The sequence below is a fragment of the Triturus cristatus genome, chromosome 2_2 (assembly GCF_964204655.1).
Source record: "Triturus cristatus chromosome 2_2, aTriCri1.1, whole genome shotgun sequence".
NCBI lineage: Eukaryota > Metazoa > Chordata > Amphibia > Caudata > Salamandridae > Triturus > Triturus cristatus.
The window spans coordinates 1,219,637,713-1,219,654,969 of NC_140582.1; positions in this window are offsets into that span (position 1 = coordinate 1,219,637,713).

Below are 17,257 nucleotides of genomic sequence, written 5' to 3' on the forward strand. Positions count from 1 at the left end.
GAAGTGTGGGGGGGGGGGGCTGAAGCCCTTGGGCCTGGGCAGAAGTGTGACTGGGAAGGCGCGACCCCCTTTGCATCACTCCACGGCCCCCCTGGGGGTCGCGCCCCACAGTTTGAAGACCCCTGGTCTAAGGCCTCCCATGATGCACCCCCAAAAAAGTGGTGCACATGTAAAGCACACAAATGCACTAGGGACATGTGTGGGCTACGTGCCACTTTAAAAAATGCATTTTGGGGGCATTTTTATAAATTGCACATGGTTACCATCGACATGGAATCAATGGAAAAAGCATTTACTAAATGCCCATTTCTCATTTATGAAATACTTTGTACATGTGCTTAGGAAATCGCAAAAAGGAAATCCCAATTTCCTATTTAGGAAATCGCAAAATGCTATTTCTACTGAGTAGAAATCACATTTTGCGATTCCCTATCTGCCTTTGTACATATTGAAAGGTAATTTAGCATTTCTTAACGGACCGAAATTGCGATTCAGTTCATTAAGAAATGCTAAATCCTTTTGTACATGTGGCCCCATATTTTTATAACTTGTGGATTTCACGAACACGTATTCCTGCAGGAAACTCTTATGATCATTTTTCGTTAAGTGACCGTCTTTAGCCTTCATTTGATCTGCAGTGCAGTACTTTTGGCTACAAAATGTGTAGTTACTGGAGGACAAACGTCTATAGTTTTATACTTTTCCTGGATTCTGTGAGTGGCTTTTTCTCTTCTCATTGTCCCCTTCTTTAAAGAGAGTCACAAAGGTTCCTACCTATAGAGTGTTTCCTTGGTAGCATTGTCCACATCACAGGATTTAGAGAGGGGTCCTTCTCTATTGTCACCTATATTTAAGCTGCGGAACTCAAGAAGTGAGGAGGAGGCTCTGCTGTGTTGTGGGAGGCTGTTCCATATCTTGGGTGCTGTGTAGGAGAATGAGCGACCTCCACTACTGCCTTTGTGGATCTGGGGTATGTGCAAGTGAGTGTGGCTCAGCGTAGGTGTCTTGCAGGCAGGTGAAAGTGGTTGTTTAGGTATGCCGGTCCAGTGTTGTGCAGAGCTTTGTATGTGTGTGTGAGGAGTTTGAATTGGCTACTTTTGTGCATGAATAGCCAGTGGAGCTCTCAGAGGTGGGGTGTGATGTGGATTGGAGAGGGAGCTTGAGTATGAGTCTTGCAGCGGTGTTCTGTATGGCGGACAGGTCAAGGAGGATGAGGGCTCCTGTTTCTTCTCGGTCCAGGATTGTCTGGATGTAGTCAGTGGCTGTGTTGAGTGCTGTTTCTGTACTGTTGTTTTTTTCTGAATTCTGATTGAGTGTTTGTATTTTGTAATTAGGGTTGCCTTTTAATGCAGCCATTTTGCAAGTCATTATTGAGCTTATCATAGGCTGTCTTAGTTCCACCAACCTGTAGTCATTATAGAGTTCTGATGTCTCTGCACCCAGGTTTGATGTTGTCTTGCGAGTGTGTCTGGAGAGTTGTTTTTATCAGACTGTGATGAAGGTGTAGTGTCGGCCCTATGATGTAATAGGCATGACCTGAGACGGGGTCATTGGTAGCCCAGGTCTGGGGCAGAGTGCATGTAAACCCCCCGAGACCTGGTGAAGTGTTGGTACAGTCGGAGGTCACATGACCTAATCAATAAAGCCGAGCCCGCGCGGATGTGACGCCAGAGGTGCGCATATGCGGGAGCTTAGTACACATTTACACTGGCTCCGTGTGATCTGTCTTTGGCCTACACTGCGCGAGCCCTTTCATGTACGACACACTTGTGAGGCAATGAAGTGTCTGCCGCAGGCAGTGCGGCCGCGACGCACCATTGCAGAAGGCATACTGCTGTGGTATATCCACAATGAGTAAGGAATGAGAAAGTAGAAGAGAAGGTAAAGTCTAGATTACTTACCTGTAATCTTCATTAACCCGATTCTTCCTTCCTCGTCCCAGTACTTACAACCCTCCCTCCGCGCCTGAGAGTCTTATGCAACAATCTGTTAGAGGGCTTTGTATACCAGGATATACCTTCATAGGCAGTGGGGGAGTATAGGAGGATGGCGGACATCATCCATGGGAAAAAAAAATAGTTTGGGACGTGGTGACTTTTTAGTGAGAGGAGGATAAATCCTCAATGAATAACTACTGGGAGGAGGAAGAAGGAATCTGAGTGATGACACACCTGCCAGCTCACACGGTGCCGCAGTAAGACAAACGATATCGGCTCCCATCACACGGTCACCTGCGGGGCCGGACTGGCCGTAGCGTGCACCGGTCATTTTCCCGGTGGGCTGCAACGGTGGGGGTCGGACTTCGAGCGGTGGGGGTTGGTTTTGTTACTGGGGCCGGTTTTGCAGCAGTGCTAACGCGGAAGTAGCTCCCCTGCCCACCACCCTCCTGCCAGGCCGGTAGAATTGCCGGGGCTGGTTTGTGTTCCCATTCCGGCCCTGGTCAGCAAGGAAAATGAGCTGAAAAACACTGTAAATAGTGGATTTCAACTCGTTTTCTGAGGCTTTGAACTGCAGACGTCCATTAAGGGGTATTAAAACACCCCAGGAATGGGCACGCTTTATTATTATTCTTTATTTTGGAGGAGGGGTGTTGGGGGTGGGGTGCAGGCAAAAGTGCCTCTTAGAAAGTCACACTTGGGGTCCTGCAAGGCTCGATCCTCTCCCCGTCCCTCTTCAATCTCTTCATGGAGCCCCTCACAATCATCTTGAAAAAAGCGGGAGTGAATTACCACCTTTACGCTGATGACACCCAAATCTATTTCAAAATCAAGTCTCCCAGCGACATCCAACACCTCAATTTCACTCTGACCGAGATCCAAACTTGGTTCAACGCAAACCACTTAAAGCTCAACCCAGATAAAACAGAACAAATCCTATTTTCTCCAAAAAGCAACCATCGACCAATCCAAGAGTGGCTCAAGAATCTGGTTGCCCTACACTGCCCCCTCGTCCTATCCGACTCAGTTAAGTCTCTAGGCATCACCCTTGATAAGAACTTATCTATGGAGGCCCACATCAAAAACTCAGCAAAAAGTGCTCTTTTCTCTCTAAAACACCTCAAGAAATTGAAACCTTTTCTTCCCTATGATGACCTCAAGACAGTAGTTCAATCCCTAGTTCTCTCTAAAATCGACTACAGAAACACCATCCTAACAGGGACTCATAAAGCTCACCTAGCCCCGCTAAGGTCAGTGCTGCACATGGCCGCTCGACTCATATCTGGAGTAAAAAGATTTGAACACTTCACTCCAGCTCTCAACTCCCTCAACTGGCTTCCCATGGAAGGGAGGTGTATTTACAAGCTGGCCTGCATCACACACAAAACCCTTCACTCTCCGGCCCCCAACTACCTGAACAACAAACTGGTAAGAGCAGGTCAATCCAGAACGCTGAGAAGCTCCAACTCACTCCTTCTTATCCCCCCGAAACTGAAAAAAGAAAACCACCCAATACCGATCATTTTCTGGCAACGCTCCCAGGATGTGGAATGCTCTCCCTAGAGTCCTCAGATGCAACCCCTCCTTCTCCTGTTTCAAAAGGGACCTGAAACTACATCTCCTTAACAAATACTTTCCTGACCAACGTCAACTAACCTACACTTCAGTATCTGAGTTGACTCCTCTCTCCCTTGACATTCAAAGATAGTTGGTGATCGGACTGTGTTAACCACCTTCGTTTGTTTTCTCTCCCTCCGCTGCACTGTTTACCTATTTTTCATGTTTTATTTCTTTATCTGTGTTTTGCTTCCTTACTGCCTTCCTACTATGTAATGCAATTTCCTTCTGTTTTTTACAGTGTGTATGTAAAGCGCTCTGATACCTTCGGGTCGAGCTAGCGCTATATAAAACTTTTAAATAAATATAAAATAGGTACTTGTCGCTCGAGGCCCGGCCCCCTCCAAGGCCATACCCCCTCCTCACTCAGTGAGGTTTTTGTTCAAGTTGCTACGTCTGTAATGAAGATTATGGTATGTGATCTAGACATTACAGTCCAGGTTAAGTTCTCATGAGACTCACTTTGAGGTCCCAATAGTTGACACATTGAGAAAGCAGTGACTGTGCAAACACAGCATGAAAAACCAAGCTTCAGAACGAAGTATCATGTTGTAAATGAGAGAATGACATTGTGTTCAAACTATTCTTAAAAATATCTTTTCATACGCTGGATACACAGGGGCATATTAGCAAGGGCGGCGATATTTCTATTTCCCTATAGCATGCTGTTAGCGACAGCTTTATGGGGAAAGCGACCGTTCTGCTGCCGCTTTGCATGTCAGCGATATTTATTGCTAATGACGTGCAAAGTGGGCGTTCCTCCACACAACTCCTTGGCAAACACTCGCTAACACAGCTTCGGGATATTAGCAAGGCTGCACAAGACCCGCGATGCGAGCTTGTAAGCCGCACTAAGCCCCCTTTATAGCAGGTTTTTAACACCTGCTAAAAATACAACTTAGCCATCTCTAACATGGGAGGTGGATTGCATGGCTGAGTCCATGCCTGCCTATCAGTAAAGTTTGCAGTATCACAGGGAAATCATCGCTTGTTTTGCCGTGATACAGAATGTTATCACGGCTATCGCTGGATTTAATATCGCCTTGGAGATACGCGTTGCTAATAAAGCGCTATCTCGGCGATCAAATCCAGCGATAAAAAAATGAGCGCTAAGCGCGCTTTACGATATTTATCACATAGCGTTGCTAATATGCCCCAAAATGTGGAAATGCAAAAAGAACTATTGATGGACAGAATGCAGAACAATGTCATACATTCACCCCAGTACAGAGAACTGGGCCTAAATCCATCGTTTTTTTGCTCACCATGCCATTCCAGTTTGGACCCAGCCATATGCAAATCAGTCTTGACCCTGTGTCCAATGGGAACAGTCCAGCCCGAACTGCCAGGCCAGGTCCTCCCTGGACTGGAAACAAGCATCCTAGGACCGGTTTCGGGGTTTCACCCCTCTTCAGCCAGGATAGCTTGATTCCAGTGGCATGGAGAGCACGGGACTCACGCCTGAGCATACCCGTCCCACTCAGGGTGACAAATGCAAAAAGAACTATTGATGGACAGAATGCAGAACAATGTCATACATTCCCCCCAGTACAAAGATCTGGGCCTAAATCCATCGTTTTTTTGCTCACCATGCCATTCCAGTTTGGACCCAGCCATATGCAAATCAGTCTTGACCCTTTTTTCCGGTCCAGGGAGGACATGACTTGGCAGTTCCGGCTGGACTGTTCCCATGAGGCACAGGGTCAGACTGATTTACATATGGCCATGTCTGCACTGGGGTGGTGGAGTGAGCTAAAGAGGGATGATGGATTAAACCCAGATCAGTTGACTGGGGGTGAGTGTTTGATTTGCTCAAACGCTCCGTCCATCATCCCCTTTTGGGATCGCTTTGTTCGCCCTAAGTTGGCAGGGTATGCCCAGACGTGGGTCCCTTGCTCACTTTGCCACTGTATTCAAGATAGCCTGGCTGACGAGGGTTATGAACCCGAAACCGGTCCCAGGATGCTTGATTCCGGTCCAGGGAGGACATGACTTGGCAGTTCCGGCTGGACTGTTCCCATGAGGCACAGGGTCAGACTGATTTGCATATGGCCATGTCTGAACTGGGGTGGTGGAGTGAGCTAAAGAAGGATGATGGATTAAACCCATATCAGTTGACTGGGGGTGAGTGTTTGATTTGCTCAAACGCTCCGTCCATCATCCCCTTTGGTATCGCTTTGTTCGCCCTAAATTGTCAGGGTATGCCCAGACGTGGGTCCCTTGCTCACTTTGCCACTGGATTCAAGATAGCCTGGCTGACGAGGGTTATGAACCCGAAACCGGTCCCAGGATGCTTGATTCCGGTCCAGGGAAGACATGGCTTGGCAGTTCGGGCTGGACTGTTCCCATGAGGCACAGGGTCAGACTGATTTGCATATGGCCATGTCTGAACTGGGGTGGTGGAGTGAGCTAAAGAATGATGATGGATTAAACCCAGATCAGTTGACTGGGGGTGAGTGTTTGATTTGCTCAAACGCTCCGTCCATCATCCCCTTTGGTATCCCACAATGTGGAAAGGCAGAGAGGAGGCGTGTAAGAATAAGATGCTGACAGAGCAACAACCATAAAGGCCTTTATCACTCATGTTCAAATAAACAGAATATTCCAGATTCATTGTGCATTTACGGTGGTAATGCAAGTATGGGGCATATTAGTAACGCTTTGCGATAAATATTGCAAAGCGCGCTTAGCGCTCATTTTTTTATTGCCGGATATCGCTGGATTTTATCGCCGAGATAGCGCTTTATTAGCAACGTGTACCTCCAAGGCGATATTAAATTCAGCGATAGCCGTGATAACATGCTGTATCGCGGCAAAACAAGAGATAATTTCCCTGCGATACTGCAAACCTTGCTGATAGGCAGGCATAGACTCAGCCATGCAATCCACCTCCCATGTTAGAGATGGCTAAGTTGTATTTTTAGCAGGTGTTAAAAACCTGCGATAAAGGGGGCTTAGTGCGGCTTACAAGCTTGCATCGCGGGTCTTGTACAGCACTGCTAATATCCCGAAGCTGTGCTAGCGAGTGTTTGCCAAGGAGTTGTGTGGAGGAACGCCCACTTTGCACGTCATTAGCGATAAATATCGCTGACATGCAAAGCGGCACCAAAACGGTCGCTTTCGCTAACAGCTGTTAGCGACAGCCTGCTAATAGGGGGATAGAAATATTGCTGCTTTAGTGGCAAAAAGTGCCGCTAAAGCGGCGATACCACCCTTGCTAATATGCCCCTATGAGGGATAATATCAAGAAGTGGTGATAATTATCACTAACCGCCGTTAGCGTGACTTTTTTTATTGCCGTCTACCGCGGGAAACTATCGCCGTGTTAGCGGCATATTAACAACACGCCGCTAACACGCAATAGTTTCTCTTATCGGCTGAAATGTCTGGCAAAAAAAATTTGGGAGATGGCGATAAAAATCCTCACGCTAACGTTAAAAAAGTGGTGATAAACCCATTAGCGATAAAAAAAACGCACGTTAGGCAGCCCAACATGAGTTATTTTTCCCTCTAACTTAAAAAATAGCCTAACAGTCCACCTCCCATAGTAAAGATGCCCCAAAAAAAGTTTAATGCAGATTGGAGCAGACAGGGCCAAGTACAGCACACATCAACAACCCCCTCAAGCCACCCAACATCCAGGATGACCAGGATGAGAGCCTGGATTCCCTGCTGGACCTGTGTCTTGAGCCTGGATGCCTCCCTGGCCTGCGTCTGGAGCCTGCACGCCTCCCTGGACCTGTGCCTGGAGCCTGGATGCCCCTCTGGTCCTGCGTCTGGAGCCTGGATGCCCTGCTGGACCTGCGCCTTGAGCCTTGATGCCTCCCTGGAACTGCGTCTGGATCCTGGATGCCTCCCTGTACCTGCACCTGGAGCCTGGACGCCCCGCTGGACCTGTGTCTTGAGCCTGGATGTCTCCCTGGACCTGCGTCTGAAGCCTGGATGCCCCGCTGGACCTGCATGTGGAGCCTGGATGCCCCACTGGCCCTGGGTCTGGAGCCTGGATGCCCCACTGGCCCTGGGTGTGGGGCCTGGATGCCTCCCTGGACCTGCGTCTTGAGCCTGGATGCCTCCCTGGACCTGCGTCTGGAGCCTGGATGCCCCGCTGGACCTGCGGCTTGAGCCTGGATGCCTCACTGGACCTGCGTCTGGAGCCTGGAGTTGGATGTGGAGGAGCTGTGGAGTCGATGAGCTGTGGCGGGAGACATTGATGCATGACGATCGCCAGTACCTGGTGGTGAAGTATGGCAGGTCGCCTGGAGCCACGTAGCTGACCTGTGTGAGAAGACCGCCTTGCGACCCTTGGAGCAGGTAATGGTAGAGGCGCTTCTGCGCACCAAGGTAGTGAGGTTCGCATCGCATACTACAATCCACCACTTTACCGGGGTGCACGGAGGGGATTACCAACGGTGTGTTCCGTCTCCCTGCATCACAGGCCGTATGATGTTGGGCTGGGTGTACACTGTGGAGGCTGAGGCCCCAGTGCTACAGTGAACTTGTGTGGCGTGAGCGCTGTGCCTTAACGGCTAAGGGGACCCTGCTGCATCAACAGCGACGGGAGGTCCACCAGCGTACTAGGCGGCAACTGCTGTACCCAGCCGAGTGAAATCACACCTGGCTGAGGCTCCTGCTGGCTGAGTCGCAGATTTGGAGAGAGTGCAGTGGACTGTGCCACAGTGTCAATGTCCAGGTAAGGAGAAGGTGAGATGCGTAGCGCAAGAGGTCCGGGGAGTGAGTCGCTCATGCCTAACACACGTAGTTGACACCCCCAGTGGTGGTGCTAGAGCAGAGTTTTCAGTTTGAAAATTAACTGGGTTTTGAAGCTCTGGCATGTCTATTTGTTATATTAATTTATTAATTATTAATTATTAATTATTTGTCTTGTGTAAGTGTTTATACTAATCAACTCGTTTGTTTTAACAAGAGAGAAATACACGTGGGAATGCATAAGTGTGCTGTTTAATAATAATGTGCGTGTTTACATGTTTAAAGATTGCTGTGTGCTGTTTATTTTTAAGCACAAAACGCTTTTTGAATTAATGCTTTTCTATGTTGCAAGAGCTAGATAATTACATACACATAAGGGTATTAGTGGGGTTAACACTGTTCAATCACTATGCTGTGGTAACGTTGTTTTTGTCTCTTTTAAATTAAGATGGTCTATTGTGGCCTATTGTGGCCTAAGTAAAGATGGCCGACATGTAGAGCCTGGCCTCGAGTAGAAAACTGTGACGAGAGAGAGCCTTGCTGAATATGGTCCTGAAGTCAGCTGACCACAGTCCTTGCTTTGCCTGGTTAAAACTTTCCGTGAGGACAGCAGCAGTTTTGGGCGATCTCCAGATGAAATGAAACGTCCTTGCAGCTTTGGGAAACAAAGGAGATTTAAAGAGAGACTCTGAACTATGATCTCATTGCCGAGGAGATGAGGAAACTACAAGATACAAATGTATTTTTTGGTTCCTGTTCCGTTATGTTTATTTTGTGATTTTTCCTGAGCGGAGATTTTCAAATGTAGCGATGCTACATCCTTTCCTTCTCGCTTTGCTCAGAGGTTCGACGGAAAAAGTCAATACAAATTGTGTCTTTCCTTTGTTTAATTCACTATAAGAATTGTTAGCCTAGAGAGGGTTTTTGCCACTTGCCATTTGCCTTTTGCCGCGTTCCGAATTTGCGTTGGTGAGGATCGTTGCTGAGAGGACTTCGTCTTGAGAGACTTTACCGAGAGACTGGTCCTGACCCGTTCTGACATTTAGCTAGAATAGGTAACTATGAGAAAAATTATTTATTCTGATTGATTTTCTTTGACTAATTTTAGATAAAGCAATATAATTTTGAATATGGTGTTGGTTATTATTTCTTGTCAATCATTGAGTATTATATTTTGATTATTATTGTATAGATTGTTTAGATTATGTTTAAGGGCAGTCTCAATAACCAGATCTTATCGACCTCGATATAGATGCAGGGTGTTTAGGAGTTTTTCTTTCCACAGGTTATTGCTGGTAGAGTATTTGAGCGTATGTTAGTGAAATGGGCCCTAGTGTATGAAGAATGTATGTGCGTGTAACTGTGAGATTACTCTATCCGTGGAAGTAGGGATATTATATACACCCTGATCTCTATCAATTTCCTGGTAGCAGAGTAGGATGGTTATTGATGATTGTCTTGATCTGATTAGATTACATATTGATTATTGATTATTGATGTTGGTATATGCACTAATACTATATGTTGGAGTCGTCATGTTGAGTTATATGTAGTGCTTCTGGAACTTGGAAGCTGGTAGCAGTTCCGTAGTAGGGCAGAGGGAAGTATATGCTGCTCTCGGGAAAGACGGGATTGTTGGTCCTGTATGTATGCAGGAAAATTCACATTGTCTGAGTTTGGAATCAGTGACATTATTGTATGTTACTATTAGAATATATTTCTGGTATCACTGACATGGGGTGGGGAGGGAGGGGGGAGGGCCGGAAGCTCATTCTCCCGGTTGTTGGCTGGTAACTTTATGTGTACTAAACATTCTTTGGCCGTGGAGGAGGCGGGTTTGTACTGTGTTGTTGCTATGAAAACAATAAAAAATGTTTCAACAAAAAAAAAAAAAGAATATATTTCTGGTATATAAGGAGTGTGTATGGTAGTGAAGGTTATCTGTGAAACTCTAGTCTTAAGTCCCAGGGATCCGTAAGGTTTACCGTTAAAGCTTATCGCGGGAGGAGTAATAGGTATTCTCTGAGCTTGTTTGAGGAACTGGGCAGGGGTAAGCTGCTTGGCTAACGTGTGTTATAATTCTGTAGTGGAGCAGATTGTTTCGCTGTTCTCGGGAAGCAGGATTCTGTGTGTATGTACTATATTTTCTTGTATGAATGTGAGTGAATGTATATACATTTAATTGATTGTAAGACTCTTTGGATAAGTCCTGGAGGAAACAGTTAAGAAATGTATGAAAATTTGATGGTTCTTGTGAAATAGATTTTCTTTACTATTCTGTGGTTAGCGAAGCAGACAATGGAGATGTTTATATGTTGTAACTAATAGATTTTGTAGAAATTTTGACACGAAGTCTACTGAAAAGATTTTGTAAAGGAGGGGTAGACGAGTGACAGGAGACAGGAGACAAGCGACTGCAGCGACTGCTGACGTCAGGAAGATCGCGCTCTGATTGGATAGTGAATCAGAATAGTGTTCGCGCTGGGATTGGTGCGTTGGTGTGAGCCGCGCAAGGATTGGAAGAGCTATTCTAGTGACGTAGACGCTCCAGGATTGGTGCGTTAGTGTGAGTCGCGCTGTTATTGGTTGAAAATTTGTATTGTATATTTGTAATACGGGAAAAGAGTAGAAGTTTTGGTAAAAGCTAAAATGTATTACCAAGAAGAGAAAAAGAAGAAAACGTTCTTTGGAAAAATTAAAAAGTGGTTTAACAAGGATAAAGATGTTAAGACGAGAGAGGGTGAATTGTTACCTCCACCGAAAACACCTGCATCCTACATGGCTGCAAGATATGGGTATCATACCTGTATATGGTTGGAGAATTGGGTTAGGTATACCAAAGAGGATGGTGTTCTAGCATTTCCAGAACATGGTTCATTTAATTTGGCCGTGTTGAGAAATTTACGGGAAAAGATGTTATGTCTAGACCCGAAACCAAGACCTACACAGTTTGAGGCTTTAGTGGAATGGGAAGAGGAAGTACATGAGCGAGAAAAACAGAGATCTGGAGGACAGTACAGGTACATGTTTGGGAGGAGACATGATCGTGAGACTCATCATGATCGAATGAAAAGGTGGCGAGATGCTAGTATGTCAGAGGGATTATATCCGATGAGAACAGTTGAAGGGGGAGCAGAGAGGGTTCCTGAGTCAGAAATGAGAAGATATGGAGTTAATGAATATGAGGATGAGGTCTTGAATGACATGATTTACAAAAGACCACCTCCATATAGACCAGAACCAGAAGAGAGTACACCAGTTGTTTCTCCGATAAGAGATACAGTTTGTATCATTGAGACAGAAAATGTGACACCTGAATTAAGAAGTGGTAATTCTTTCAGGGAGAGAGAGAATCGAAGTGGTGACGAAAATGCAAGAGAACTAGCCAGAACTACAACAGAGCTGACCGAAAAGATTAGGGAGTTAACGAAGAATCTGGAAGCTGTTACGGTGCCTGTAACCATAGGTCCGGTTATGCCTGTGTTTGATAAGCAGAAAATAGGTGAAAATGGTTTGGTGATTCCATATGTTGGGAATAATTTGATAAGTTCAGTTGGTCCTTCAGGAGATTCAGGAAAAAGGACAGAAAGTAGTGACCTGAGACAATCCAGACATGACACATGTAGTGAAATATTGGATGCTAGTGAAGCTAGTTGTTCAGGGATGCCAATTTTAGAACCGCAAAAGAGAGTGGTTCCAGTGAGAAAAACTACTGCAATAACAGCTGAAGATTTGAATGATTGGATGAAAGTTCTTCAGAAAAAGGATAAAGATTCACAAGCAATTGATGTGGCTAGGTTACGTGTAGAATTAGAAGAGCTTGTTACAGGGACAGTTCCAACAGAAATTCTTAAGAGTCATCATGATGGTGAATTAATGTTCATGTGTAAAAATATTACATGGAGAGCGAGAAATACACATGACAGGTTAAGAGCAATAGCGAATGAGCAGGGAGTTGACATTGATAAAGTGAAATCTTTGCAAAAAACCTACAGGATGGATTTTACAGAAAAGGATATTGAAAATTTGAATGCAACTGGTAGAACAGGACAGATTAAAGAAATGGTTGCATTATTGCGAAGATGGGGAGATGTAGAAAAATGGAGGGATAGGTGGTATAAGAAAAGAGAGGAATCTGAAGATAGAACAACTTATTCAGAATTTCCAGTGAGAGAAAAAGAGAAACCAGTGGATAATTATCCTATGAGAGAAATACCTGGAGGAGGATATGTACATGTTCCATGGACCAGACAGGATATTTTATCATTTACAAATGATTTCCCTCGATTGAGAGAAAAGCCCGTCGAGTGGTATAGGCAGGTAGACAGGTTTGTGAAATTGTCAAAAGTGCTGTGGATTGACCTGAATAGTCTGTTTGATATAATTGTTCCAGCAGACTTGTGGACTGAGTGTAAAATAGTTGTGAGTTGGCCTACTGAGGAATATCCAAGAGATTCAAGAACAGGGGCACCAGATCCAGAGGTAATGAGAAAGTATGATCAGGTGATGGTATACCTGAAGAGTAAAGTACCTGCAAAAGAGACAGACTGGGTAAAAATAGATAGAACACAACAGGAAGCAAAAGAATCAGTTCATGCTTTTTACAAAAGGCTGATACTGGCGTTTAAACAATTCAGTGGAGATGAACACCTGGGTGACAAAGATTTGAGTCATTTTGTATACAGATTTGTATATGGCCTGAGACCTGAAATTGGTGAGAGAATTCGTGAGCACACAGTGGATTGGCAGAGTAAGAAAATAGATGAGATTTTGAGACATGCAAAATACTTCAGTGATGAAATTGAAGCAAAACAAAGAAAGCTGAAAGAGAAAGCAATGTGGGCACAAGTGAAAGTTGCAGAAAGACAGGAAGCACAGTTGATGGAACAGGCAAATAATCCAGGAAATAATGCAGGGAATAGACCTAGATATGCAGGGAAAGGAAAGGGGAATCTTGAGGAAGCAAAAAAGAAGTTCCCATGTCACAACTGTGGCCAATTGGGACATTGGAGGTCTGAGTGTACCAATCCACCATTAGTGAATAATGAGGGAAATTCCTTGAATCAACAGGTGCAGAACGAGGGGAAAAATCAACAGCAGCAACAACAGAAAGTTGTGAGACAGCAGAGTCAAGAGCCAAAACCGCCCTTGCCGCAGAATAGAGGAGCACAAAAGTATAATCAGGATTCAGGATTCTACAATGATGAACAGGTAAACAAACCAAGACGTTCTAATCAGGTACAACAGTACTTGTTAAAGAATGAAGGGAGTGAATCTGAGGGTGATTATTGACGGTGCCGAAGAGAGGAGGAAGAGTGCATACTTGGTGCAACTCTAGAAATAGACCAGACAGGACCATTTGTAGATGGGAAAATAAATGAAGAGAGTGTTACTTTTTTGGTAGACACAGGTGCGACGAGATCAACTGTCAGGTCAACAGATGTTAGAAATCTTCCTCTCTCGGATGAAGCAATCCAAGTAGTTGGTGTAGCCAATACACAAATCAGAACACGTCTTACGGAACCAGTAAGAGTACAGATAGGGAAATTTTCAGACATGCACAGATTTATTGTCTGTGACACGAGTCCAGTGAACCTGTTAGGTAGGGACCTGTTGTGCAAGATGAACTGCACAATTTTCTGTACACCAGATGGAATAGCTTTTGAAACACCAGATGAGGATGTTTTGTACCGAGTGACTCTAGAAAATAGGGAAAGTGAGTTAATTGGTGCATTTGCTGTGTTTGATCCAGAGGATTTGCCTCGAGAGCTGAGGGACACAGTGAAAAGGACAGTTTGGGATTTTACTGGAGAGGATGTGGGATTGATGAATAATGTAGATCCAGTGAAAATTGCAGTGAAAGAGGGAATTACATATCCTAACATTCCTCAGTACAAAATGACACCAGAAATAATTGAAGGAATAACTCCTATAATTGAGAAAATGATTCAGCAGGGAGTCCTGAGAGAACTACTGAGTAGTCCGTGTAATTCACCGATAATGGGGCTAAAGAAGCCTAATGGGAAATTTAGGATCGTACAGGATCTGAGAAAAGTTAATCAAATTGTGGTGGCATGTTGTCCTATCGTGCCAAATCCATCAGTGATCCTGTATCAGATTCCACATGATGCTGAGTGGTATAGTGATTGATTTGTGTCATGCGTTCTTTTCAATTCCATTGCATCATGACAGCCAGCCGATTTTTGCATTTAGGTTTGGCCAGCGTATTTTAGCATGGTGTCGAATCCCACAGGGGTATACAGAGAGTCCTTCGATATTCAATCAGTTGTTGAAAAAATCGTTGGAAAGTTTGATCATGCCCGAAAACTCAGTACTAGTACAATATATTGATGACCTACTTGTGGCATCAAAGACACGTGAAGCTTGTGAAGTAGATACCATAGCTTTACTGAATCATCTGGCAGATGGAGGGTTAAAGGTATCTCCAGCCAAATTGCAATTTTGCAAGAAAGAGGTGCATTATCTTGGACACAATATTGAAAAAGGTCTGAGAAAAGTGACTGATGACAGAATCAGAATCATCAGGGAAATGAAAGCTCCAAAGACCCAGAGGGAAGTGAGAATGTTCCTGGGTATGGTGGGTTATTGTCGTCAGTGGATAATTAATTTTTCGCTGATAGCAAAGCCACTGATTAAACTGACAAAAAGTGAGATGACAGACCCATTGGAACTAGATAGAGAACAAATGGCAGCATTTGAAGAGCTCAAAAATAGAATGTGTGAGGCTCCAGCTTTGGGTATGCCTGACTACGAAAAGGAGTTTGAATTGTACTGCAGTGAGAGAAATGGATGTGCACTTTCAGTGTTAATTCAGAAGCATGGATTACTGAGAAGGCCTATTGCGTACTTCTCATCGACACTTGACCCTGTAGCTGTGGGTTTACCAGGTTGTCTGAAATCTGTGGCTGCAACATGCAGGAGTCTGGAACAGAGTGAGGGAATCATAATGGGATATCCTGTAAGGGTATTCGTACCTCACAATGTGGCAATTCTTTTGACAAGAAGCAGAACTCAGTACATGTCACATAGTCGGCTGACTAAATATGAGAAAGTGATTCTAGGAGCATCGAATGTGACTCTTGAGAGATGTGTAAATGTGAATCCAGCGACACTTTTGCCGGATATTGAAAATGTGGGTGTGAAGACAGAAGATGATCATGATTGTTTGGATGTGCTTGATTACTGTACAAAACCGAGAACAGACATAAGGGATCTTCCCTTACATGAGAGTGATCATGTGTTGTTTGTGGATGGTTCATGCCTGAGAAATGATGATGATGTGCTATGTGCAGCATACGCGGTGTGCAAAGTTTCAGAAGTTATGGAAGCATCACCATTGAAAGGAGTGAAGTCTGCACAAGTTGCTGAATTGGTGGCATTGACAAAAGCTTGTGAAATTGGGAAAGATTTGAGGACGACTGTGATGACTGATAGTCAGTATGGATTTGGAGTTGTGCATGATTTTGGCCAGCTTTGGCTACAAAGAGGTTTCTTGACATCGAGTGGAACTCCAATAAAGAATGCTGAAGTGATTGGGAAATTACTTGAGGCGATACAGCTGCCTAAGGAGTTAGCAGTTGTAAAGTGTGCTGCCCATGGACAGGGAGAGGATTTTATAACGGTTGGAAACCGTTATGCTAATGACATTGCGCAATACTGTGCAAAAACCAATCAGTCAATTAATCGGGAACGAGAGGGTGAAATGTCTTTTTGCTCTGTGATGTTTACTAATGTCTTAGAGACATGGGATGAAGTGAAACAGTTGCAGGATGAGGCAGGAGAGGAAGAGAAAAAAGATTGGATTAAGGCAGGATGTGCCCCAAGAGAAACAGACCATGTTTGGGTCTATAGGGATGGCAGACCAGTAATGCCAAACTCCATTTTGTCGTCAATGGCAAGGATGTATCATGGCCAGGGACATTTGGGGAGGGATGCGATGATTAGGTCGTTCAAGCAGACCTGGTACAATGCAAAGTTCAGGACAATTGCAGAGAGCATCTGTCAAAGGTGTTTGATTTGTCAGCAATTTAACACTGGGAAAAAGACAGTGGTGAGTCTGGGAACAATAGGCAGAGAAGGAGGTCCTTTTACAAGAATGCAGATTGATTTCATTGAAATGCCCCAAGTGAACAGACTGAGGTATGTTCTAGTGGTAGTCTGTTTGTTTTCAAGATGGGTTGAGGCCTATCCGACTAGGAGAAATGATGGAGTAACAGTGGCAAAATTACTGTTAAGAGAGTTGATTCCTAGGTATGGGTTTCCAGTAACGATTGAGTCTGATAGAGGTGGACACTTCTATAATGAACTCATGAGTTTGATTTGTGAAGCATTAAGCATACAGCAGAAGCTACATTGTGCATACAGACCAGAGGCTTCTGGTGTGGTTGAGCAGATAAACGGCACAATCAAGAACAGGATTGGTAAAATGTGCTTAGCCACTGGAATGAAATGGCCCGACGTCTTGCCTCTAGTGCTAATGACTATTAGATCTACTCCAGATAGAACTACTGGTTTAAGTCCGCACGAAATAATCATGGGACGTGCAATGCGCCATGCATTTGTACCTGTCAATAAGTTGATGACAATAACTGATGACATGATTTTGGATTACTGTAAAGGCCTGGCTGACGCAGTTCATTCTGTGTTTCACCAGGTTGGAGAAGAAGCTACCACACTTGAGAAGAAGCAAGCCCATGATCTGAGTCCAGGAGACTGGGTGAGGATTAAGGTGCACAGAAGAAGAAATTGCTTAGTTCCAAGGTGGGGAAGGCCGAGACAAGTCATTCTAACTACGACAACTGCAGTGAAGTGTGCTGGTGTGAAAAACTGGATACATGCAAGTCATACTCTGAGAGTTCCAAACCCAAAAGAGGGAACTGGTAAAGAGTACTTTGAAGAATCGGATTCCAGTGATGATGAAGACCCAGAACCAGTGAGAAAAAATCAAGGTTCAGGAGAAGAAGCTTGTTCTACAA